Source organism: Mixophyes fleayi, chromosome 4 (genome assembly GCF_038048845.1).
Source record: "Mixophyes fleayi isolate aMixFle1 chromosome 4, aMixFle1.hap1, whole genome shotgun sequence".
NCBI lineage: Eukaryota > Metazoa > Chordata > Amphibia > Anura > Limnodynastidae > Mixophyes > Mixophyes fleayi.
In genome coordinates, this window is record NC_134405.1 from 342,284,927 (window position 1) to 342,312,041 (window position 27,115).

Below are 27,115 nucleotides of genomic sequence, written 5' to 3' on the forward strand. Positions count from 1 at the left end.
ATCAATTTGGTTTAAGATATTTTATTCACTTTTTCTTAGATGCGGAGCCACCACCCACTGTGAGTGACCAGTCAGAGGAGCAGGAGGAGGAGCTGTCAGAGACCCCGCCTTCTTCACCGCCTGCTGGTCCTGCACATTGTCCATCTGTGCGGTCACTGGAAGCCATAGATAAATGGGACAAGACCACCAAAGAGCTCCTAATAACCATCAATCGCAGCCTTCGGTAGAAGAAGCACCAGGAAGGAGTGCCAAATAACACGGAGAAGAAGGGCCTGATGGAGAGCATTTTGAATGCTATAAATGGGTTTGGCCAATCCCTGCAGCCATACTGAATCGGCTGCTCGCCGTGGTTCCCCACATGTGACCCCAGTAAGCCTGAGCCTAAGGAAGCAGAGGACTCAGGACCTGGCTCTGCTCCTACAGCCCCCAGAGCTCGGGAGGCACCGAGACAGGTGCGGAGTCCCTAGGGGATAAGGCACAGATAGCTGAAATAACAGCAACATATTGCAAAAAATATATAAAAAATTATAAACTGCAAAACCTGGATGTGTTTCACTCTCTTACCCATAACATCCTAATGACATATACAAGCTTACTGAACTTATCTAACAATAAAGACACTGAGACTTAAGGAAGTGGCTAAAGAAGGTCACAGTTTATTAATTATTAAATAAATGGCGGTGAAAGTGAACCGTGAGACAGCTAAATCAAACTGATATTTGGAACCAAGCGTGGATGGCTGACGGCCTACTCCACGTAACTGGGACACATCCTAAACTGCCTGGCCAACGTTAATTCTGAGGTCAAAGTGACTAAACCCAACCCCGACTACGCAATGGCTGCCCTCAGATGCGGGCCAAGGGATCCTCATCAAAAAGGACCGCGTTACGTTCCTGGATGGGGATAGCAACTGTGGTCAAACAGCGATAACGCTGTAACGATCAGCCACTGCCCACAGTGACTTCCTACCAACTGTGCCTGCTCTGTGACGTGGGGAGGAACCAGGTTAAAACTCATACGCCACGGAAGCAGGGAGGTCTATAAAGGGCATGGGTGGGTGGGATCTTGAGCAGTGAATGAGAAAGGGCATGTGACATGCTAGGACTTATATACACAGATCTCCAGGCACTCCCGTTCCTTCCTCATTGGTCGGCCTGGGATGTGGCATCTTACTTGCAGGTAAGGTTAACCTCACTTACTGCCACATATATATGTGTCTAAGTGCTTTCGTCCATATGAGAGTACAGGTTGTTCATAGTCATGATGGGCAACATGTTCAGATGAGTAGATAAAATATATACTGCATAGTGAAACGTGTGTTGAGTCCATTGTGAATTTTTTTTGCTAAAGAATCTGCTATAAACACATCGCAGCCACATTCTCCTGCAGCGTGTATACATCATGGACTAAAAGTATCATTCCAAATTTCAATGGTTTAGGCCATCAATTCCTATATATCTCTGGGCAAGGATAGAATGGGACAATGTGCATTATTTTTAGTTTGTTTAGTTGAGCTTTAGTTTTATATATTTAGATTATACTTACAGCTGAAGTATTGCTGAATCACATAGTAATCGTCCGTTTCTGCAAGAAGCTCCTATATGTCAGGAGACAGAACATTTCTTTTTTTAAAAAAAAGTAGTAATAAAAATGATATTAATTAAAAAGAACATAGAAAATATTTAGCATAACATATAAATCATATCCAGCCAGGGTACCACTGACACAGGCGGGATGGATACCATCTACATGTAGGAGCAGAAATCGACATTCGGCAGATCAGGCAATGTTTTTCCAGTCTTCAAATGTCCAGTTTTGGTGAGCCTGTGCCGCTGTAGTCCATAGTTTCCTGCCCTTATAATGAGATTCCCGTTAAACAACGTAAATGAAAATCTTAAAACACACAAAGGTGTCACATGTAAAATAGACAGTCCCAACATCTCCTGACTTTATGATTTATTTAAGGCTAAAACGAGTAATATTTTAGAGAGATAACGAAAGTTATATTTAATAAAAGGGATATTGGTAAAGTGTTAGGAGTAGGGACGTGACAGTACACTTTTGCACGGCGCTCGCCCTTCTAGTTTGCGGAGGTGTCTTCAAAGACCGTACAACAGACATGCAAATTGCACCTTGTAGAGCGCTGAACAGGCCATATAATCGGACAAGTGCAAAAGCAAAGTGGTATTTGGTGTGCTCCGGCACACAATGTGACTGAGGTCCAGTGTGTGTAAGAGATGGGTACACTGTGGAATATGAGTTTTTATTAGATGGCATGAAATGAATGTAACTAATTAGGAGCATCTGCATAGCAGAACAGCAATCAGTACAGACTTCATGTATATTGGTGTCATTTATCTGCAACTGCTGATAATCTGATTATCCTTTAATCCATACTTGCCAACTCTCCCGGGAAATGTACGGGAGACTCTCGAAATTTGGGTCGGTCTCACGGACTCCCGGGAGAGCAGGCAAGTCTCCCGCATCCCGCAACTGCCTAGTCTAAATGACGCGATACGCGGTGAATCGCGTCATTTTAACCCCGGCATTTCCGTCACAGGGGCGGGGCCAGAATGACGTGTTTGGTCCCATCCAGCCATCTAGTCACACCCCTCTCCCGGACTACACTTGCCGAAAGTAGGCAAGTATGCTGTAATCTGTGATGTAACTGCATTACAACATTGATGTTTTGTTAAACTGCATTATTACAGGTGTAATACGCAGCTTACTGTGTTTTCCCCTCCAAGATCCACATTATTTTCTAGGTAGAAAATATACTGAAAAGTTAATGTCCTCTGAATATTTTTATAAATACTCTCATCCTCTCGCTGGTCAATTTCTTGCCCATATCTTTTCCAATTCTTGGTCCCTGTCCTGATATAATGACATTTATTAAAGATTGGGCGGTACATAGGGGGAGGCAAACTGGGACAGCTGTCGCAGGCAGCAATATTTAGGGGGCAATAGAACAAAAACTATTATTATTTTCAAAATGCCAACTTTCTTGGTGCAGATATAAAATATAAATGCTATTTACTTTGGTAGCTCTAATAATCTAATAATGCTTAAAATGAAAATATTTGTCTTTTATAATGTACACAAATCATATACAAATGTTTATGGTAGATGTCTTTCTTAACATTAATGAATTAATTTAACACAGGGAACCGCAGTTGCGGGCAGACTATTCTGTAGCAGGTGAAATGGGTGTCGGATGGTTTGTGAAAATGTGAGTTAGTTAAATATACTATATTTTAGTTTCCAGCCATCACCTCTTGATTTACAATGGGCAAATTGAAGTTTCGGCGGCACAAATGCAGCTCTGGAACCGCAGTGGTTTTTACAGCTGCAGTCTCAGTTAATGTTATAGGTTTGCAGGGCAGAATGGTCACAGTTATAGAGGAAATGACATCTGCACACAACGGGGAGGCGTTTGGTGGAGTCAGGGCGTTCGGTTCCTGGCGCGTCACAGAGTAGGTACAACGATGCACCTCATTTTGCAGAGCAGCGCATGAACGAGATTTGAAATGATTGTAATGAGGTGCGTCCCTTGCCAGGTGCGGCCTTTCCCACTCTGCAAAAGAATTTTAATTTTACACCAGCTCAGAACTGGGAGTACTCAGCCGTCCGCACTAGTATTCGGAACTTAAACTAGCCCCCTAGTTGGAGCAAGAGATACAGCAGAAAACCAGCGTACTTCTGTGTGCACCTGAGTTTGTCTTGGACATGACTGTACGAGAACACCCTTACTGTATATTGCCTACGTGTGCTCGCCCATTCCCCACCCTGTTCACTCCCCTAAATCGGTGGCTGTAGTAAGTGTCTTTGCACTCAGAGGTGACTTGGACGTGGCTGCGTTCTATTGCGTACCGTCCGGGTCTGGGCAAGCGCAGGGTATTTTCTGCTGACGATAGCACCCATTCACGGGATACGTTCCTTAATGGCTCAAACCTAAGGTGTGCATTGAATGAGGCACCTGATTGGACCTGAATCACAGCTATCAATTTAGATGCTTCATTTTTATTCACATTACTGACCATAGGAGATGGAATACCCTGGACAACTGCATTCCTCTGTACTGAAAACAGTCTTCCTTCCCAAGCTTCACTTCCAGAACCCAAGTCCCCTGGAATCTGCCATAATCCACAGACTAGACTAGCTTTAGAGAGTCGCAGACATATGCTCACATTGAAACAGTGTAATAGTCACAAACAGTCTGGGGTATCTGCAGTATGCATGACCAGTATCCTTGAAGAAGAGGGGCAAGTGCAGCATTTGAAGGGGGGATTTGAAATGTAAATGGTGTCGTAAAAGGATCACAGGGGAAAACACATGATTTTAATTTTTCCTATTTTGCCATCTCTTTTTGGCTATTAAAAGTATTTACCACTTTGAGATTTTTACACATTTTACTTTCTAACATCATAGAATCATAATGGATTTATCCCAGAATCCCTCCCACTGATAAAAACATAACAGTTCACAATGCCAAAACAAAATAGCTAAACATTTTTCTTAAGTAATTAGAAATATAAAACAGACAACGATTGCTTGAGCATTTTGCCCAAGTAAACCCTGCTGTAATCAGTTGTCTTCAGAGGTCACATAAGTAATTGGATCCCACCTGTGTACAATTAGTGTTTCACGTAATCTGAAAATAAACACACGTGTCTGTGAGAGGTCCTACAGTTGGTCAAAGCTTCATCATGAAGTTCAAAGAAAATTCAAATAGAACATGTTAATGATCAGCACTGGTCAGAAGAAGGTTATAATGAGATTTCCAAACTGTTTAGCATCCCCCAGAGCACTATCACATCCATCATAAAGAAATTAAGATAATGTGGCAAAACTGTGAATTTGTCTAGAACAAAACTGAATATCCCTCCGAGAAGGGTACTTGTGAGGGTACCCACCAAGAGGAGCCTGGCAGCTCTGTCAGTTTAGCTTTCCATTGCAGAGTTGATAGAAACTATCCATTGGACAACAGTAGCCTGGCTACATGAAATCTTGCCTAGAATTTGTCTGAAAGCATGGGGAAGATCTTTATACCAAGTGGAGAAAGATTATCTGTCCTGATGAGACCAAGATTGAACGTTTGGCTTCAATGCTAGGCAGAAATCTAACGCAGCACGTGATTCCAAAAGAACGATCCCTAGATTGAATCATGCTGGTGGTATAATGTTATGGGATTTTTCCTCTGCATCAAGGACTGGAAAACTTGATAAAATCGTGGGCAAAATGAGTGGACTAAGATGTAGCCAAATCTTGCAGGAAAACCTGCTGCAGTCAACAGCCGGTCAGTGAGCCGAAGCGTACAGCAAATGCCACATTGGAGTGGCTTAAATACCGAGCAAATCATTGTTCCAGAGTAGCCCGGTCAAAGCTAAGTCACATTCCCAATCTGTGGAATGGTTTGAAAATTTCCCACCAAGGGTGCTCTTGTAACCGAAAATGACAAAGCAGAATTGGCGAAAATTGCAGTTTCTTGGTGTGCAAAGCAGGTAGAAGACTGCCCAAATATACTCACAGCTTTAATTCCTGCTAAATGAGCTTCTACCAAGTATAAAAATAAAGGTGTGAATATATATGCAACCAGTCATTTTTTTTGCAATTATTTAAACTAAAGCTTTAGAGATGTATTTTATATTTGTCAAATGTACCGTATTTAGATCGGTGTTAAGAACTACCATATAAATTCATTTTGATTACATAATATAAGAGAAGAAAATAAAATAAAATGGGAAGAGTGGGGGAGGGGGTGAACACTTTTATATAACACTGTATATAACAGACACACATGGATGGTATATATGGGTCCTGATTAGTATAATTTACAAATAGCATTATAAAATAAATATACAATTTTCACTCTGCATCTTTTGAACAATGTTTCATGATTTGGGGGGATTTCGATCATCTGTAATAACTCCCCAATGAAGAGCAATAAAACGAGTTTGAAATGTTCTTGTTCCATCTCAACTCTCATAGCGCATCGATTTCTGGCCGCAGGAAACGTATAAATGATGTGACAGTAAAAACTACTTAAATAGAGAAGGTTGGTTCTCCCAGGTTTTATAAGTTACTCAGTATTGTTTAATCGGAAACATATGAAAAAGGGTCGACGCTTGATGTTCCCCTTTGGAAAGTAGCAGGGATGAAAGAAAACACCTCTTCTCTGGTCAACCACGTTATTAAGTACAGTCCATCGTTATACAGCAATCTACATTACAATGAAAGCACTGGCTAAACATACACTAGGAGGTCTTGATGAAGTTTGATTTCACATGATTGCCCTTTTGTGCATATAATTTACATATAAAACTGTTCTCTCTGTACTGTTAGCCATTATGCAATGTGTTATTTTGTTATGATAATTATAACCGGGCTTGTTCATCAAAGGGTTTTTAGCTGACAGGAGTTGAACCCAGTGCGGTTTTCTGCTGCTGCAGCCCATGCATTTCCAGGTTCTACACGCTGTGCAGTCAGACATGCCCCTCTGCCTACCACCGCTATAACACATTGGTTATTTGAGTTACTGACGCCACCCTGTGAGCTTGAACCATTGCACACCGTTCTCTGTAAACTCCAGAGGGGATCAGCACTTTCTGAGATGATCAAACCACCCGGTCTGGCATCAACAATCATTCCACGATCAAATTCACTTGGATCACTTTTCTTCCCCATTTTGGTGTTTGGTCTGAACAACAACTGAACCTTTTCAGCCTGTCTGCATGCTTTTATGATTGTGTTGCTGCCACATGATTGGCTGATTAGATATTTGCATTAACGAGCAGGTACACAGGTGCTTCTTGGCCTTTTGGCTAAGAGTAGGTGTACATGCCCATGGATGCAGTGGGGCTTAAAGACACCCCCCTGTAGGCGATGGGCCGTCACCTGGTCCTCTGGCCAAGAGGCCGGCTGCCTGGAGCCCGAGTTGCTACATGCCCAAAAATGCATTGTGGAGAAAGAGGCACCTGTGCACAGAGTAAGGCCCTCTGCACCTTTAATTTTCAGGCAGCACCATTTTTTTCGCCCTAGCCTGTTGGCCGAGTGCAAGCATCATTTTTATATTTCCGTCCGAAAGGCTGGGGCCTTATGGCACTGTTGAAGTCGTATAATTGGATGAACGAAAGTATATTGGTTTAATATTGGTTTGCCGTGCGTATTGCGAAGCGTACGCCACGTGTTACGTGACGTGGTGCGTTCGCACGGTAAAATACGCACGCACACACTCGCATTACAACAGTTAGTTATTTATATAATTTCATATTGGTTCTGTTACACTGTAATTCAGGAGCAGATAGTATTCGGTTTATTATTAGTCTATATATATGTATATATATATATATATATATATATATATATGTTGATTATATGTACATTGTAGTGTTATTAAAGGTTTAGGTAATAGGAAAGGTGTCATGCCTGATATCATATTGAAGCCCTAATCATCAGCAGCTGTCCGGTGCAGTCGGCGAAGAGATCGCACATTGCATACTTTAGTTATTGATATTAGAGAGTAAAACCTTTGTATGATACTGGCTATGAAAAGGAGCAGACCCCCTGGAGAGAAGACCCCCACCTTTGGATTCCTTAGATTGAATCAACCTATTACCTGTCTGGCCTGGACCCACCCAACGTCTGGACCTATAGAAACAATCTACGTCATCTCTATTGTTCACAATGAAACACTGACTGTATATATATTAGTTGCATCTCACTGGGGCCTCAGTCAACTCTGACACAATATTCTATACAGAATATTGTCCATCGGGTCCGGTGGGTGCGCAGCGTGCGCAAGCGATTGCATTTGGTATGTACTTATCTTTTGGTATTGGCTGTGCTGTACTGTACTTTATCATGATATAATAATGTATTGAATTGTTGACTATTTACATCTGTTAAAAATAAATCACTTTGTGCTTTGGACACACATTCAATTGATTGGGCAATGCTTATTTTAAAACGATAGAATTACTTTAATAATATGGGGGCTCGTGAGTTAGGAATTACGTTACCGGCAGGTATGCAACGCTTACGATAATTCGGTTCCTCAACAAAGGGTGGATGGACGGACGCGTCGTATAAAGCAGGAAAGAACGTAATACGTCTAATACCTGTGGTTCACTGTGTGTTGCGAAACCGAATGTCCGTTGTTGCATAGACTGAAGGAACGCTAATTAGAATCTAGGGACAAGAAAGAAAAATGTTTCTTTTTATTGTCGTTTTATGTTTTAAAAGTGTATTGCATTGCTGTGCGTATGTGTAGTTCCTGCTGTGCGTACGCGAACTTCCGGTAGATTTGCCACGTGGTTGAACAATAGTTTTGATAGTTGTTATATGCATACTGTAAGCACTTGGTAAAGTCTCTGAAAAGATAGTGCCATTGTTTGGGAAAGTTATTTTCTGTACAGAAAACAAAGGTTATGTGTGTGTATGTGAATGAATACATAAAGGCAAAAATATACTGGTAACTATAGGCAACTATAGGTTTTCACACATGCACCCAATACTAATCACGACATTCACTGATAAAGGGTATTGTTTGCTGGAAAGGACAGAGCATGGCAGTGTTATCTGTGGTCCGCATAATGAATCATTGAGCTGTGCAAATCGACCGCATGGCAAGGCCGTGATTGAGTATTGGGAGGGCAGTGTGGTACTATTTGAAAATTGATAGCGCTTTAGTTCAGGTGTGTCTGACGGGGCATGTTAAAAAAAGGTGACCTGACAACAAAGGTTCTGTTCTAGGGCTGAGCAGGATATAAAGAAACCTTTGTGTGAGTGGTGTTCTGTTCTAACAAAGAGCAGGTGATAAAGAGACACCACAGAGTATACTTGGCAGGTATACTCAAAGCGAAAATAACAGGTTTTTGCGGCATTCCCAAATATTAATCGCAAAGCTTACCGATAGTTAGTATCCGTAGGCGGTGCGATCGGACCGCATGGTTGATTTAGTGCAGCCGTGATTGCGACTTGGGAGATGTGGGAGGAAATACGCTGCAACCACTGATATTCTTGATTGATATCTGGTGCTGACAGTGGTAAAGTACTCAAACTAGGAAGGGCATTGATATCTTAAGGGGACGTGCCTGTTGAAAACGTCCATGAATAAAAAAAAAATCTCTAGTAAGTTCTGTTTCAAAAGAGAACAGGTAAAAGTCTTTTTGTGTAGCGTTGAGAAATAGGTTGTTTTCACAATGGATATGAAGCAAACGCTAGAGATAGTTCATGTTGTGCTGCCTAATGAATGGCCGGTTGGTTCGGCAAAATATGTTATGTATAATAAATACGGTGCGTATGCTACGGCATATTGCGACAAATGGGTCAAGATGACCCGGGAGTGTGTGAAACCTTTCCCAAACATAGGTACTCTTGACTCAGAGGTGTTAAATAATGTTAGAGATAAAGTGCGGTTGATTAAATCAACAAAAACGAGAATTGAACATGATGACTGTTTAAAATTGTGGCAAATGGAAGGTAACACGTGGCAGAGCAGCGAACGCACAGCGGAAGTGAGTGTAAGGAAAAACACGTGTTCAGCGGAAGTAAGCGTACCGGAAACAAGCATTCCGGAAGTGTGCGTTGCAAAGCGTGGCGAACTGAGCGCAAACACGCCCCCGATAAATTCGGTCGGGGCGGGAAGTACAGCCAATACCAAAAATGTAAAAATGGTAACTAGTAACTTGTATGGTGTTTTAAGTAATGTTAAAAGTAATGTTTCAGGACAAAGAAGAGGAACGGTCCCACCAGCAGGGGCAGCTGCTGAAAGTGGTGAGAATAATGAAAAGGTTAACACAGGGGGAGACATTCATTGTACTGCAACAGCAATTCCAGCAACTAGGTCAGAACAGAGTGATTTGGTAGGCTTATATCCCATCCGCAGAACAGCAGTTCCCAATGGGAAAGCGGACAGAGATGGTGTAGTTCCCATGAAACAAGTAGCAGTGTATTCTCCATGGACTAAGACGGAACTATTTACAATTATGTCTGATTTCCCTGATCCTAGAAAAGATTTGGCCAAGTGTCAGAAATGTATTAGACATTTAGGTAATGCACATGAACCTACTAATAAAGATTGGCGAGTGCTGTTTAGAGCTTGTCTTCCTCTCGATACTGATATACAGAAGTTCATTGAGGGTTGTAATTTGGAGAAGGATAAACCCTTAACTGAGGATAACAATCAGCATAATATTAGATGTATAATCAAAGAGTTGGCCGTATATTTTCCAGTGACTGTGGAATGGGGCAAAATATGCAACATCAAACAAAAAGGTAATGAGAATACAACTGATTATTTTTCAAGGGCGCTAGCGGGCATTATTAAGTACACAGGAATATGGGATATAATGGTAAATCCACATTACAGGGAGGTAACTGTTGCAGTACTAATGGACGGCCTCCGGGAGGATCTAAGGACCTGGATACAAACCTCTTTTCCTAATTGGAGAGGTCGCACGGTAACTGATATTAGAGAGCATGCTATAAAACATGATAAAAATATATGTAAAAAGGAAAAAGCACAGAGTGATAGGTTAATGATGTTGAGTATCCAGGCATTAGAAAAACTACATCCACAACCTCAGAATTATAAAAACCACTATAAGGGACGAAAGAAACAGAAATCTTTGAAGTGTTTTAACTGTCTTAAAAAGGGACATTTGAGGAAAGATTGCAAAGAAAATATTAGAGCCAAGGCTAAGAAAATGGGACACGAAGCAAAGAGACTTGGCCCACCTAAGGGGGAATCACATAGACACCCACAGAGACGGCGCACACAAGTCTCGGAGACTTCTCAACAGTTTCCTGTGCACCTCATAGCAGCCAATGCCTTGGGGGAGAACCATAGTCAACCCTGGAGGTTAGGTCAGACCTGTAGTCCTACAAACAGGTGGGGTTTAAACTGTGGTAAGTAGTAGTGTACAAGAAACTGATTTCTAAAAGGTAACCTTGGTTGATTATGTTTGTTCATTTATGTTGTGAAATGTTTGTTGTCCTAAATTGCTAGCCGACGGCAAAGAATAGAAATGTTTGTTTTGTTTGCTGTTTTAAGATAACTATCTTGTTTTTCTTTTCACAGATAGAGGGGACACAAAAGAAGTATAGACAAGTGTTTAAAAGGGGTTAGATAGAGAAATAGAAGAATTACTCTTGAAAGACTAATTAACAGTAGACAATTGGGACACTCTGTTGTTTTAGGTTGCAGTGACTCATGATAATTTGTTTGGCTGAGAATCATTATCCAACAATGAAGTATGTACATACTTTGCTCCAAAATATCGTTTTATGTATCTCAGAGAAAATATGAGTCACTAAGAGTACATTTTCACATTTCTCTATTATAAGTTAGAAAAGTCCGTTGAAAAGGTATGTAGTCAATGAGATACCGAGTTCTTAATGAACAAATGACGGACGACACTGGATTGCACTGTTAAGAACCCCTAGTCAAGTATGGGGAGGGGTCATAGTTAGCAAATAGCTAAGGGGAACAGTGGAATGAATACAGCCATTTCCCCATAGAGTCAGAGTCCAATCCAGCTGTCATTTTGTTGTAAAAAAATCTCCCTTTCTACATGTATGTTTGTATTCAAACCTTTGTATTCCCATCATTCATTGCTTTCCTATTTCTCATTCTTTACACAAACGCTAGTCTCTCTCTCTCTCTCTCTCTCTCTCTCTCTCTCTCTCCATCTCTCTCTCTCTACCTCTCTCTCTCTCTCTCTCTCCCTCTCTCTCTCTCTCTACCTCTCTCTCTCCCGCTCTCTCTCTCTCTCCACCTTTCTCTCTCTCTCTCTCTCTCTGCTCTGGTAGAGATAAAATCAGACACAGTCTCAACAATGGGGCTAAAACATATTTTTATGTTTTTACATAAGACAAATTCAGAGATACACACACTAGATTGACATGAGTTACAGAAACAGTCAGGGGTTTTGTTTTCATGTGTATAGAAACTGCTGATTTTAAGCAGAAAGGTTCTGTTGTGGAAATACGATTCATGTGTTATAGATTGCATATCTGTTTTGTTTTTTTGTTTTGGCTCGTGCCTCCTGTACAAAAATGTGCCTTTATATGGATGCACAAAGGGTGGGCAGGACAGGAGGACAGAAGAATGCTAGAGGTGAGGCATACAGATATGCATCTCTGTATAGAACATTGGAGTAGGATTTTTACCACAAGATACGACATAATGTGAAACCCTAGAAAATGTAGAATTTTCATGTTTTATAATTTTCACTGTTAGACAGGCATGTACTGGATACTGTTATATTTGAAGAAAGTGTTATAGAAAGAGACCTCTTTGCCTTTCCCACTTAGTCAAGTAGCTGAATATGAGGTACTGAGAATGACATGTGAGTTGGCAGAGGGAAAATCGATTGATATACATTGGTCTTTAGCATTTTTCTAGTCTAGAGGGCGATGTTGAGGTGACTGAGAAATCGTTTTATAGCAATACCAGCACATGATTAGGACACTACATAGAGGACTTTATACAGGGACACAGTTACCAACGGAAGTAGCTGCTAGTAAGGTCCACACTTACACGCACAACCATACATGGCTGTCACACCAGGGAGAACATAGCTGTCAAATAGACAGCAGGGTTTTATGTGACAGCTAACAAATCTATGTTTTGTATTGTTCTTTGTTGTATTGTTTTAGTTTTAAAAAGGTGAACACACACACACATGCACGCATACACATATTGGTTAATATATTAAGATTTGTGTTACCCGAGGGATAAACTGTCTGGAAGGTGAGGAGTCTGGTGGACTCTGGAGAGATGGACAAGGTAGACCAATAGAGCCATCCCATATCCCTCCTGCTGATGGGTTTTCCTCCAGGTAAAACAAATACACGTCATCCAATTACCACCATGCAGGATCCTCAAGTATACACAGGTGTACCAATGAAAAATGTCTGGGTAGAGGTGTATTGAAATGTGTCTAATGCATTACTGTATCATACTCAAAGCTTTTGTTATTCAATGTGATAGTCCTAGAGTTATAATAGATGATAGGGGTATTCATGTTATTGATAATAGATGTATAATGTATGAGTAGTGGTAACAAATCACATACTTTCAATTAGCCATAAACCAGTGTGAACATAAAGTAGTGGTACTCGGTAGAATGAATAGAATAGAATAAGAGTTGGAACTTGATTGAAGTGCCACTAGTCCTTTTCCGCTACCAAGAGATCACCCCTGGGCAGACTCCTAACCTGTCAGTTTTTGAAATGTTCTTGACCCCTCGTGAGATGAGATTGTAACTGGGAGGCTAGGTTAGACCTTGAGAGAAGGTAAATAGTGAGACAGCAACCGAGAACGTCCGAAACACTGTTTCCTGAAAGGTCACACTAACTGTCAGGATGTTGGATCGGGAGAGTAAGTTGTGGAGCAGAAATTTCTTAAGCTTAGGTTATTTGCCAGACAGGTACCAGGTGTAGGCTACCAGCCTCCCGGCTTCAAGGGTAGCAGAGACACACTGGTGCCCATACCACCCACTGCAGAGGGGCCAACACTCAGAGAAGGGTCTAAGGGCACTCATGAGTCTGTACTGGAAGGCCTCGGATGCAGTTAGTAGCACCTGAGCCAAAGGCTAAGACTGTTGTCCAGCATGAAGTTGTAGTTTTTCCTCTTTTGTGTTCTCTCATTTCACTCTCTTCTCAGGACGGTTAATTCTTTTGATTATTAGCAGGTAACAGAGACTGGTTCAGGTAATGATAAGGAGGTATTAGGGAGGAAGAAGTTAGTGGCATAATCAGTCCGGCCAATTACTCTATTCAATTCAGGGGTAAAGGAAAATTTGGAAACCTTGGAGCTTGGAGAAAGTGCGAGGGGCTATTGTCTGAGTAGCATTACGTCCGTAAGTACGGCGACCCCATAGTTAAAAAAAAAAGAGATACACCCAGCAATGCCAGTCCAGTAATATCCGGACTCGAGCAGGCATCCTTGAGAATGATTATCATTCTTGGGAGGGTAAGGTTTTAGACCAAACAAAGTGCTGGGCGTGCTCACGCGTGCCTCAGTGATTATATCAAGTAGGATTAGTTCTCTTTCCACTAAATATTCTTGAGGTACCCGAACTATGGGTGGGAGGTCACTAGGGGAAAAAGTAGGATACCTAGGTCCCTTAGTCTGAAGTCTCCCAATGCTTTACAAGCCGATCACTGTTAAATCTGAGTATTGAGAGACTGGGAAGAACGAACAGACAATAGCCCGCCCACAAGTGTTGATGAAAAGAACTGGTGACATTATTAGATGTGTGTATATTAACGTAAGCTGAAGGAGATTGCATATGACATTATTGATAGACATAGGATGATGCTATTGATGAACATGAAGTGTTTAAATGTATTCTGAGCTTAAAGACATGCGTTGGACAGAAGAACCTGTTAAACTTGAAGAACTGTAGTAGAGAATTCTGTATAGCTGATACACGTTCTACTGTGCCTTGTACCTTTCCAAATAATGTATTAAGTGTTTTATTGCACCCTTGAAGGGCATACAAAAGGTTATCTCCAAGCTCCAGAAGTGTACGGTTTATAGTAAAAGAAGAAGTCGTTTAGAGGATTAAGACTCTCTCTTATGATAACTTGTTTAGATCTACAAACAGTGTGGACATACACCAAAGGGGATTTGTATTACATAACAATGAAACGTGGTACTGAGATCCTGCTTATAACATCTTTAAGGTGATAGTTTATTGTACTATCAAAGGGTGGACTGTTGAAGTCGTATAATTGGATGAACGAAAGTATATTGGTTTAATATTGGTTTGCCGTGCGTATTGCGAAGCGTACGCCACGTGTTACGTGACGTGGTGCGTTCGCACGGTAAAATACGCACGCACACACTCGCATTACAACAGTTAGTTATTTATATAATTTCATATTGGTTCTGTTACACTGTAATTCAGGAGCAGATAGTATTCGGTTTATTATTAGTCTATATATATGTATATATATATATATATATATATATGTTGATTATATGTACATTGTAGTGTTATTAAAGGTTTAGGTAATAGGAAAGGTGTCATGCCTGATATCATATTGAAGCCCTAATCATCAGCAGCTGTCCGGTGCAGTCGGCGAAGAGATCGCACATTGCATACTTTAGTTATTGATATTAGAGAGTAAAACCTTTGTATGATACTGGCTATGAAAAGGAGCAGACCCCCTGGAGAGAAGACCCCCACCTTTGGATTCCTTAGATTGAATCAACCTATTACCTGTCTGGCCTGGACCCACCCAACGTCTGGACCTATAGAAACAATCTACGTCATCTCTATTGTTCACAATGAAACACTGACTGTATATATATTAGTTGCATCTCACTGGGGCCTCAGTCAACTCTGACACAATATTCTATACAGAATATTGTCCATCGGGTCCGGTGGGTGCGCAGCGTGCGCAAGCGATTGCATTTGGTATGTACTTATCTTTTGGTATTGGCTGTGCTGTACTGTACTTTATCATGATATAATAATGTATTGAATTGTTGACTATTTACATCTGTTAAAAATAAATCACTTTGTGCTTTGGACACACATTCAATTGATTGGGCAATGCTTATTTTAAAACGATAGAATTACTTTAATAGCACTTATTTATTTATTTATTTATTACACTTGGTACCAAGCACTCTTTTGATTATGTGTCTTTGTTTTTGCCACATTTGGTAGGGGTTTGGGTATAGGATCTTATGGGCGACCCTCTTTCCCCAAGTCATCTGAGGCTCCCTCCAAAAGGAGGGAGCCTTTTATGTCGGTGATATAAAGGGGCCCTCCCTAGCTTCAGCAAAGGAGGGACTGAAGATCTCCCTTTTTTTCCCTCTCTGTGGCCTTTTGGCTTCTACAGGATGGGGAGGCACAGGGCCCTTTCCCTTTTGGGAAGGGTCCAAAGTCCCAATTCCCCAGCACAGTTTGCACTGCACCGGGTGATTCCGAGTCATGTACCTCGGAAATAAAAAAAAATAATAATAAAAAAAGAGTAGGGTGGTATTGGTTCACATTATGAGAGGGGGTCTCCATGCTCATTGCCCGCCCCCCCCTGCTCTAGTGGGAGCCTGCTTCTAGCTGTAGCGCTGGTTAATGATTGGGGAGAGGAACTTCTTTAAAGAAATGTATATCTATATATTTAATTAGACATTGCAACAATAAATGACAGTATGAAAGAAACAGTACTAGACTCTGGTTCAATGGGTTTATTGCGAGCTCCTGCAGATGTTATGGATCTCCTGTGCGAGTTCCTGAAGATGGTATGGATCTCCTGTGCGAGCCCCTGAAGATGGTATGGATCTGCTGTGCGAGCTCCTGCAGATGGTATGGATCTCCTGTGCGAGCTCCTGCGGATGGTATGGATCTCCTGTGCGAGCTCCTGAAGATGGTATGGATCTCCTGTGCGAGCTCCTGCAGATGGTATGGATCTCCTGTGCGAGCTCCTGCAGATGGTATGGATCTCCTGTGCGAGCTCCTGCAGATGGTATGGATCTCCTATGCTGGTGCAGATGTTTTAGAGGGAGGTGCAGAAAGTATAGGGTGCTGGGTCTTCTACCCGGTTGGTCTGACTCACAGGTCCAGTTCTTACCTTAGTCATCTGATACGGTGTAGATGTCCTGCTGCAAGGAAGCAGTGACCAACAGGAGAGGTCGTCACTCTCTGTAGAGATCCATACGTCCCAGCTGGAGCTGGAACGAATGGGTCTCTACAGAGAGCGACAACCTCTCCTGTTGGTCACTGCCTCCTTGCAGCAGGACATCTACACCGTATGGACTGGGGGACAAGGAGTAGACCAACCAGGTAGAGGAGCCTGCACCCTTTCTCCTGATGGGACAAGCTATTATATGGGAACTGGGCCCTCAACCTTGATAGCAAGGTAGGGCCTCAGGATTAACTCCATAGTCTCCATCATCCCTCTAGTGCAGCTCCTGCAGTTGGTGGTAACGGTCGCGTATGTCTGCAGGAGCACATAGAAGAGCAGGAGCAGAATGCCAGACAGGAGCAGCAGCTTGCAGGACCAGCGCATGAGATTCCATATGATGTTAAATAGCAATCTGAAAGAGAAACTATGTTATAGCGATGAACAGTTGCAATCATTTTGAAATAATAATAGGAGAATAATTTACCTCAGTCCTGCAATGCTGCTCCTTTTCTGCTCTTTACGTTTTACAGCACTTTTCATCTGCAGTTGCCGCTCCTAAAGGAAAATCAGTGGTGGGATTATGAGGAGTACGACACAAGATCAGCCACTGAAGTTAGGGAAGTCAGAGTTGGCCGGCCATGCTACGATATTGACCATTTGGTCCCATATTGCAGCAAGTTGCCCCAAAATGAACAGCACATTATTTGCTAATAATCCAATTGAAATCAACTAGTTAAATATCCTGCATGGTTAGGTGTTTCTGGTCATCACCCAACTGTACTAACAGACCCTAGTGTAAGCCAGAGGTAAACTGGCTGCTTGGCCAGAGTGCCTGGATCTTGGCCACAATTTTGTTGATGGTGGTCTTGCTGCAATGTACGCCCAGCTTAGAGAGCTTACAGCCTGTAGGGAAAAGAAAGAGAAGTCCTTCCTCATGGTAATGACTGTAACCACCAGGTATCATGCTAATCACTGCCATTGCTGGCCTCCTGCTCCACGTCAATGCACTATACTAGTGAGAGCTCTGGTGTGGTGCAGGAGACCTGGTGAGGTAGGGTCAGAGCACGTATGTTATTAGCACACTGAGCGTCTTAGCTATCTGTCCCTCTCCTGGGATGGGAACCTTTCTTTCTGATAGAAGATGTTTAGTAGTAACAAAAGATGACCTGTGACAGAGGTGGCAGGTACAAATGTCTTACTGCTGACAGTAAATATGATCTCACTTTATATAACATAGAGGAAGGGGCTGATGACATGGACTCACCAGTTCAGTCTTCACCATCTCTGCAGGATCTTCCGCAGCCTCCTCCACAGGTTTCATCCTGAAGGACCAGAAAATATTATTATTTAATCTTATGTCTTCTATTCACAAGAGTTACTGACACAGTCCATGGTCATAGTTCCTATCTGGAGGTTTCTCTTATACGATTTTTTTTAATGTAGGATGAGCAACAATTTAACAGTATATAATAGATATTTCTGGAGTTTTTAGAAAATTACAGACAGAGCCTGAATGCAATTAATAGAACAGTATAGACAGATCCTGTCTGGAGTCACCAGTACAGGACTTAAAGACTTCCTGATATTTCTATTGCAGTATGGACAGCACTGATTATATACACAAATGTTCCTCTTTAGAACCGTATAGAATGTATGTGTACATGGAATAAACCATATAGATACTAACAGAGAAGGTGCTTCTGGCTGCGGCTGCCACTCCCGCAGGTTCCTGTTGATAATCTAGGGAAAGAGACACATTGTGAAATAAATTATACACAACAAATCTTTAGGACAAGTTCCATGGGACTCGGATAAGCCGGCCACAGTCTGTCCCCGCAGGTTATTACCAGGTTACTATACACTTTACAGCAGATCAAGAGAAAATAATTTAATGGAAAAATTAACAAATTGGTCTTAATAAAAAAAAATATATTTTGATTTGGTCTAGAAATTTGTCTTGAAGAGTTCATTTAACAGCAACTTATATAGAACATGAAACAAGAACCCACTCTGATATTATGCAGGATTACACAACCATATAAATATCACTCAGGTCAGACATCCAGTATGATCTCTATATCTGATATATCAGATACTGGAACGTGGACCTATTGTGGGACAACCAATCCAGACTATGAAAAACGTTTCGCCATTGATTACACAAAAACTTTAAGCGACAAGTCCCTGTCTGTGCTGTGACGCCCCGTCCTCCTTTACGCTTTATAATTTTTGCTGGTTTTCAGCAACTTGTTGTCACTGATTAATCCTAGTTTCCCCATTGGCCAAACTAAACTAAACGTATCCCGTGTTTTAGGTGGGTAATCACTGTCACCACCAAGCTCCATCACCAGCCTACCAGGAGCCACTTACACTTCTCTGGGGGGTGTAGCTGCTGCAGCACCTCTTTGCTGGTTGCTAAAACCTTCTGACCGTTTACATTGGATTGGTACTGCCGGGTAGCTGAACGCAGGTAGACAGGAGAGGGAATAAATGGTAAGTTGTTGGTCCCAGGACACAGCTGGATCTTATAGATGGAGCAGAATATTTCTCACCCAGACTGACATTATTTTGTCCCTGATGTCTAGCACCATCTACACTGGGCCCCCCAGATCTCTACTGGACCACTGGGTGAGTGGAATCCATAAGTGTTATACACAGAGGTGGATGTGGGGGTGTTTATGGGGGTATCGCCATATCGCCACTTCTTCTACTGTTTATACATAAATACATTACACATTTACATGTCTGTACACTTTACACTGGGCACACATGTAATAAACACAATAAAATATTTCCGGCAGCAAAGCACCTGCTCCTCCATCCCGCTCGGCTATCAGTTACTACATACATGAGTCCATGTTATTTACTGGTCACACAGCTGTGTCATGTTCTCTCTGCACCTATGAACTGAGTGCCGTGTAAAATGTACCCTCAGCTCTGAAGTGACGGCACCACGGGTAATGTAAGCAAAGCCACCACCTGAGCGCCACCTCTTTATAGTAACTGTTATACTGTACCTCCTGCTCTGTGGCCAGCAGCCGCAGCCTGGTGAGCCTATTCTTCAGGAGATCATTCTCCCGCATATAGCTGCTGAGCTGCAATATAGAGAGAATTACATTTAGATCTGAGTATATGAATACGTAGCGCACACCATATTGTATATTTGTGTAACACATTGTGTAGTGCCCTCTCCTCGCACAAAGGGGCTTATTTGCAAGGTACGGTTATGTTGCTGCACCGCTGTGTCCAAGTTTCTAGGAGGCTTTCATTTGTACCATAAATCAGACTATAAATGAACAGAATAAGTGCGGATCGTTCTCTGTCACTGTATAACATTATTTGGCAAACAGAAGACTACGTAGGGGATTTTTTGGACGGAGTAAACGTAAGACCACCTGGATGTCCTCTATTTTATTAAACAAATGACAGAATTTGGCCAATTTTACTGTAACACTGTTTTACTGTAGAATTTTACTGTACAACTATTATTATATCTGGAGTTCTGTAGCATATTCTGATGTGATATTATATAAATATCTACTTATAAATCACTGCAGCCATTTATTCCAGAAATTATGACTTTTTTATGCTAGTAAGGCCCAATGTGGGCATTAGATGGAGGAGACAGATTCAGTGCACTGTCTTGTAGGATAACGAGAACGATGGGCCCTGATACAATAGCAGTTAGGACACTGGGGCAATAATCCAGAGGACAGAGCTTCTCCATGCAAACTACTGTGGAAGACCTTGAAAAGAGATAAATAAAGCTCTGGGTTGAGAGCATAGTTAGTTGTCTACTCTCCCGAAATTTCCGGGAGGCTCCAGAATTTCGTGGAGTCCTCCCAAGCTCTCGGAAGAGTAGGCAAACCTCCCGGACCCTGTAAAATGTTGAAATTCACGGCATTGAATAGCGGGGGCAGGGCTTAATCGTGTCATTAAGTCCCACTATTCAATGCCTTGAATTTCTGTATTTTATAGTAGGGGCGGGGCTATAGTGACGTAACGATGTCGCAACGCCTCCTCCTACCCTCAGTCACATGACCTGTACTCTGGATCTCCTGGATTACAGATTTAAAAAGTAGGCAAGTATGGTTGAGAGTGTTTATGTTCTATGAAATTGGGAGATATTACTACTTGATGTGTTTATATGAATACACCCGGGGTGATTGCTGGGTATATAATACACCCGGGGTGATTGCTGGGTATATAATACACCCGGGGTGATTGCTGGGTATATAATACACCCGGGGTGATTACTGGGTATATAATACACCCAGGGTGATTGCTGGGTATATAATACACCCAGGGTGATTACTGGGTATATAATACACCCAGGGTGATTACTGGGTATATAATACACCCGGGGTGATTGCTGGGTATATAATACCCCCGGGGTGATTGCTGGGTATATAATACACCCGGGGTGATTGCTGGGTATATAATACCCCCGGGGTGATTGCATGGTATATAATACACCCGGGGTGATTGCTGGGTATATAATACACCCGGGGTGATTACTGGGTATATAATACACCGGGGTGATTGCTGGGTATATAATACCCCCGGGGTGATTGCTGGGTATATAATACACCCGGGGTGATTGCTGGGTATATAAAACACCCGGGGTGATTGCTGGGTATATAATACACCCGGGGTGATTGCTGGGTATATAATACCCCCGGGGTGATTGCATGGTATATAATACACCCGGGGTGATTGCTGGGTATATAATACACCCGGGGTGATTACTGGGTATATAATACACCGGGGTGATTGCTGGGTATATAATACACCCGGGGTGATTGCTGGGTATATAATACACCCGGGGTGATTGCTGGGTATATAATACACCCGGGGTGATTGCTGGGTATATAATACACCCGGGGTGATTGCTGGGTATATAATACACCCGGGGTGATTGCTGGGTATATAATACACCCGGGGTGATTGCTGGGTATATAATATACCCGGGGTGATTGCTGTATATACTACAGTAATAAAGTGTGTGGACAAAGCTTCAGTTTTGGTCTTATGGGACACTTGCGAGGAGAGAGTGCACCACGGCTGTGACTATCATCACATTGGAATATTAAGTGATATAATGATGGACTGACCAGGCTTGATAGCAGCTCCTCTCTTCCTTCAAGGATGTCGCATTTTCTTTCCTGTCCAGGGAATAATGCAGATATAAGGTCAGTTTTAGAGTGTGAGAGAGAAATAAGAGAGAAAGAGAGACAGAGAGAGAGAGTGACAGAGGGCGAGAGAGACAGAGGGTGAGAGAGAGAGAGAGAGAGAGAGTGACAGAGGGTGAGAGAGAGACAGAGGGTGAGAGAGACAGAGACAGAGATGGAGAAAGAGAGAGAGTGACAGAGAGTGAGAGAGAGACCGATAAATGTATGTCACACTTTCCGTACTTTTATTTTTCAGTACAGACAGTGGGCATCACATTATTAATCCCGTCTATAATGTGAAAAATTGAAACTGAATCTGTACCGTGAGTCAGTTTCCAGCCGTTCGCATGGTGAGGGATATTAACCTTTTAGTGTCCCACTTCCACGCGGATGTCGGAGCAGGAACTGATGTGAATGTATATAGTCTCCGTAAGAGTAATGTGTATATGTTGCCGCTATATATATATATATATATATATATATATATGTATATATATAAATATATAAAGCGCTCCTGAAAGCTGGAGGCTATACATGAAGATATAGCGTGGGATCATGCACAATGACATGTCACACACATGGTTCATAGTATCACAATGGCCATATTCCAATCATACCTCCCAGATGTCCTGATTTAGGTGGGACAGTCACGAATTGACGCCACTGTGCCGCCATTCCACCAGTCGGCACGTTTGTCCCCAGACAAGTTGGGGGGTTTGTTAGAGAAGGGGAATTGGAGACAGCCTAATGCTTCAGAAGCGCTTAGCACGGCCCCAGAGACCGTCACACGCCCCTCAGCCTGGCATGACCACACCGTGTCGTGATTACCTCTGTACGTGTATGTTTGTATTAGAGATGGTCACTGACCCCCGTGTTTTGGTTTTGGATTCGGTTTTGGATCTGGATTACCGTCGTGTTTTGGTTTTGGTTTTGGTTTTGCAAAACTGCCATTGCGTGTTTTGGTTTTGGTTTTGGTTTTGTTTGGTTTTGTTTTGCTATTTTTTTGGAAAATCCATGTTTTTGGGCCTAAATTAACCCAATTTAGTGCTCAAACTGTTTTAGAGACAAGTAATCTAATTGTTGAGGTAATAAATCATCCAAAAAACCAGTTTAATTCTTCGTTGGTAGGCCTATTCTACACACAAAACAGATTGTCTTCCTCTCCATCTATACATATTGGCAATGCAGCCATCGTCTTTGAATGTATATTACACCCTACACTTATAGTTAAATATGTAAAGAAATGGAAAAAGCCAGTTTGGTTTCTGTCTCTCAAGGCCCCCCTCCACTTGTATAAAATACCAAAAAATTCAGCCATTATAGACTATACAATATTAATTGACATGGAGAAAGCCAGTTTGGTTTCTGTCTCTCTAGGCCCCCCTCCACTTGTATAAAATACTAAAAAATTCAGCCATTATAGACTGTACAATATTAATTGACATGGAGAAAGACAGTTTGGTTTCTGTCTCTCTAGGCCCCCCTCCACTTGTATAAAATACTAATAAATTCAGCCGTTATATACTGTACAATATAAATTGAAATGGACAAAGGCAGTTTGGTATCTGTCTGCATCAGATCCTCTCTCCACTAGGAGTAAAATAGAAAACTATTCAGCCGTTATATAATCTAGAATATAAATAGAAATTGAGAAAGGCAATTTGGTATCTGTCTGCATCATAATCATCAACATCATCATTAGCGCCCTCGTCGCCTACACAAATCTCCCCCTCATCCTCTTCTAATTCCAAAGTGGCATCCTCAATTTGGGTATCACCGGCTACACTCGGGCTATTAAGGCACACAGCAGAATGCTCACGATTAGACATCCCACTGTTGGATGGACTCTCCACAGGGAATGTTGTCATTTGTGAATCAGAGCAAATATTCTCCTGTAATGCCTCACTGTTATCTTGCAGCTCGGCTTTGACGCGTAACAGTAGTTGTGCACCAATTGTAGGCTGGGTAACTTTTTGGGATCTGCCACTAATAGCCAAAGGTGAAGGCCTCATTCTCTCTTTGCCACTGCGTGTGTAGAATGGCATGCTTGCAATTTTTTTTTTATCGTCACTTAACTTTTGCTCAGTTACACTTCTTTTTCGCTTCAATACAGTAAAATTTTTTTGGGTTTTTGTTTTTTGCACTAATTTGAAAACACTCTGTTGTTTGACATCGCCTTGGCCAGATGACGTACTGGGAACACTAACATCAGGACTGGTGACAGAACCTGGTTGCTCATTTAGATCATATGTGGACTGCTTTGAATCCATTCTGAGCGCAAACCACTGGGGAGTGCTAAAAATTATTGAGTAGATACTGCTGACAGATATGACTTTTGACAGCCAGAAATATTAATGCACAATTAGAGAGGACACCCCAAAAACACTGAGGAGTGCTTAAAATTATTGAGTAGATACTGCTGACAGATATGACTTTTGACAGCCAGAAATATTAATGCACAATTAGGGAGGACACCCCAAAAACACAGAGGAGTGCTAAAATTTATTGAGTAGATACTGCTGACAGATATGACTTTTGACAGCCAGAAATATTAATGCACAATTAGAGAGGACACCCCAAAAACACTGAGGAGTGCTTAAAATTATTGAGTAGATACTGCTGACAGATATGACTTTTGACAGCCAGAAATATTAATGCACAATTAGAGAGGACACCCCAAAAACACTGAGGAGTGCTTAAAATTATTGAGTAGATACTGCTGACAGATATGACTTTTGACAGCCAGAAATATTAATGCACAATTAGAGAGGACACCCCAAAAACACTGAGGAGTGCTAACATTTATTGAGTAGATACTGCTGACAGATATGACTTTTGACAGCCAGAAATATTAATGCACAATTATGGGGGACAACCCAAAAGCGCTGGGGAGTGCCAAATATGAAGAAAAAATAATAAACCTCTATCCTCCTCTCTGCACTAGCGATTTTGGTTAGAGCAATTGCAAGAACAATATTGTATTCTTTCTCTGTCCCTGCTCTAATTAGCCTATGACTACACCCTGCTCTCTCCCTCTGTCAAATGGCGATGGATTGCTGTGGAGGCGTGTATTTATAAAGTTGAAGTATCGCGAGAACCGAGTCCCGAGATCCGACGACGTCACAATGACGTTCGGCCTCGATTTGGATTCGGAATTGGCGGGAGAGTACCGAGCTGCTCAGCTCGGTACTCGGATACCCAAAGTTCGGGTGGGTTCGGTTCTCGGAGAACCGGACCCGCCCATCTCTAGTTTGTATGTAGAAAAATGGTTATAGATAGTTGTCATACCAACTGCTGCTTGATCCACAGTTCTTCTGCCTCCACTTGCTTGCTCTCCCTCAGTTGTTTCCACAGGGTCTCAAGCTCATCATTATTCGACCTGGATAGACAAGTAGAGAATACATTCTTATTTACCTGCTTATTTAATGTACACTAGTGCCAGACAAACAGCCAGGCATACTCCGATCTGTGAGCAACAGGAAAAGGGATCCGTGGCTACAAATAACTATCAGTTACAGGTTGTGAGTGTGACAACTACGGGGGGAGGGCCCTTGACAACACCACTAGAACTTTGAAAAAAAATCCCACCCCGACCATAATAAGGGATTTCCTGTTTCAGCCGTTACAGGCATCACAGGACGCACCAGATTGGGTGAGTGCAGGTACGTTTCATTTTTTTCTTTTATTATAATATAATTTTAGCTTTTTGTGGCGTTATCACTTTAATGTCTGCTGATAATACAAATATTTCCCCTTTGCGATAAGATGATAGCAGGGTTCAGAAACAGCACGTAATAGAAATCATCTCTGTAAAGAGCGAATGATGGAATATTTACATTTAATTATTCACATTCAATGCAGTTTAAAATGTGCAACATAAAATAAAACAAATATTTAAACTTACATACAGGAAAGGAGAATCTACACTGGGCAGTGGGCTATATATTATTATCAGGGAGAGGACAGGTCACTGCCAACCACAACTTCCACAAAATCATCTAATTAAATACTCTGTGCTGCTGGGGCACCTGCTCCTTCTACTATATAACTCTCAGTCTGTGGCTTCCTGCTGCCTCCATTCCCATCCACACATCATGTCACTGCCCCTGTCACATGCAGTCCTGACCTCACTGACACATCACTCATCTCCTGATATACTCTGTGCTGTGCTCTAAACATTAACAGGTTCTCTCATACTTATCACATGCACCTTCACAATTAGACCTCACCTCATAACTCCTGTAAACAGCTTTCAATAGAGAGACTTATGAAAAACACAACTGTGTGTTTGACTTCTTCGCTCTCTCTGAGCTGCCTCTCTGCACTGTCCCTGGGCAGTGTGGTCACTCACTATGATGTCAAGTGCGTGATGTCACAGTGCGTGATGTCACCAGATCCTGTTGAAAGAGGCAGACCTGATAAAATAGGGACACTGCTGTGGCAAATTATAATGGGGGTGTTTAGGAGCTGCCCATCCAAGCTCAGTTGTGTAAGAATGACCTTGGAGTGTGGAGCTCAGCCCATGTTCCAATGAACATGGGGATATGTTCTTAATGTGGGCAGCACGGTGGCTTAGTGGTTAGCACTTCTGCCTCACAGTTCTGGGGCCCAATGGGGCAGGGACTGATGTGAGTGAGTTCTCTGTACATTGCTGTGGAATCAGTGGCGCTATATAAATAAATGGTGATGATGATGAATGTTCATTGTTGAATATATGGAATATATATCATAGGTGAAGGGGTTGCTGTATTTCCTGATGACAATTAAGGTCCAGGAAGGGCCCACAGTACATATTATGGAATTCAGAGTGAGACACATGGAGTGGGGTGACGTTATCTCCACCCAGAGTCCACAGGGTTTAATCCACCACATTAGAGAACTCTATATGGGCCCATTTCCAAAGGGGAAGGACAACTATGGCCTTACCCATATGCCCCGGCAGTCCCTGGTTATGTAGGACAGTCCCCACCAGAGTCATGGCTGCGTAGATAGGGGGCGTAGTTAGTTTTATCACGAGGAAAGCAGAAGGAATGATTATCAATGATTGGGGAGCGGGGATGTCTGACAATAAACATTGTTTACAAACTGCAGACTATGTGGGGTGTAATACATTTCCATTTGTCCCCCTTCACATAAGAACACTCCTACAGTGCTCCATTTATTCTGGGTTTTGGAACTGCCCCTATAAAAGCACTGTTTTCAGGTATACAGATTCACCTGTGTAAGGTGGAGAGAGAAACATCCAAACTTGTAACACATAACTAACCCCCCCCCCCTCCCCCTATTCATTAATTTCCACT

At 42.1% G+C, this 27,115-nt stretch overlaps 2 long non-coding RNA genes across 2 annotated transcripts in view; one reads left to right on the plus strand and one right to left on the minus strand.

Annotated features, from left to right (window-relative positions):
* The first annotated feature begins 1,097 nt into the window (after positions 1-1,097).
* Positions 1,098-27,115, plus strand: part of LOC142150334 (uncharacterized) — a 41,684-nt gene continuing 15,666 nt past the window's right edge. The window contains exon 1 of the long non-coding RNA XR_012691089.1: positions 1,098-1,179. This is a non-coding gene — a long non-coding RNA (uncharacterized LOC142150334). The remainder of the gene's footprint in view (positions 1,180-27,115) is intronic.
* On the minus strand, positions 19,668-25,143 carry LOC142150333 (uncharacterized). Its single transcript, XR_012691088.1, has 3 exons — positions 25,104-25,143; positions 21,759-21,809; positions 19,668-19,739 (listed from the first exon to the last, which is right to left on the minus strand). It is a non-coding gene; the product is annotated as an uncharacterized LOC142150333 (long non-coding RNA).